The following is a 623-nucleotide window of genomic DNA, read 5'->3' on the forward strand; positions in this document are numbered from 1 at the left end:
AGTGAGTCTTGTGCGCGCCCGTTTGTGTGTGTGTGTTTGTGTGCGCGCGCGCGCATACCTTAGATAACGCGTCGGCGATACTTAAACTTTAAAGGTTCGTAACTCAGGAAGATCTGAAGCAAAAAGGGTTTGTAACCAGTGTTTCGGAAACGTCTTGACACCAGCTTAGAGGATATGTAAGAGAAAATAGATATTTCCATTTAAGATTTCAAAGTTGACCTTCACGGTGTCCTTCAAGGTCACATGAAGGTCATTTCAACATAACCATATAATAGACCACTTGATATACTAAAACTTTTGTATTGAACATTTTTTTCCATAAGCATTATTTTCCAAGATATTTGACCGTTGCCGAACTTTCTCCCATCACTGTATACGCATATACACATAAATAAATAAATATATATATACAGATTACTTCGTTGTCAGAATTGTTTGTTTCCTTCCTTATTCGCGCGGTATCGCGTTACACCGCGCTCTTGTTAAAATAGAATAAGAAACTATATTCTATTAGAGTATACTTTTCGAAAAAAACTTCAAATTATTTTGCTATAAACCATACATATATATAAATCTTTGCGTGCGAAATGTAGTATAAGGGGAAGAAGAAAATGTCTACATTT

Source organism: Trachymyrmex cornetzi, unplaced genomic scaffold (assembly GCF_001594075.2).
Source record: "Trachymyrmex cornetzi isolate Tcor2-1 unplaced genomic scaffold, Tcor1.1 scaffold1700, whole genome shotgun sequence".
NCBI lineage: Eukaryota > Metazoa > Arthropoda > Insecta > Hymenoptera > Formicidae > Trachymyrmex > Trachymyrmex cornetzi.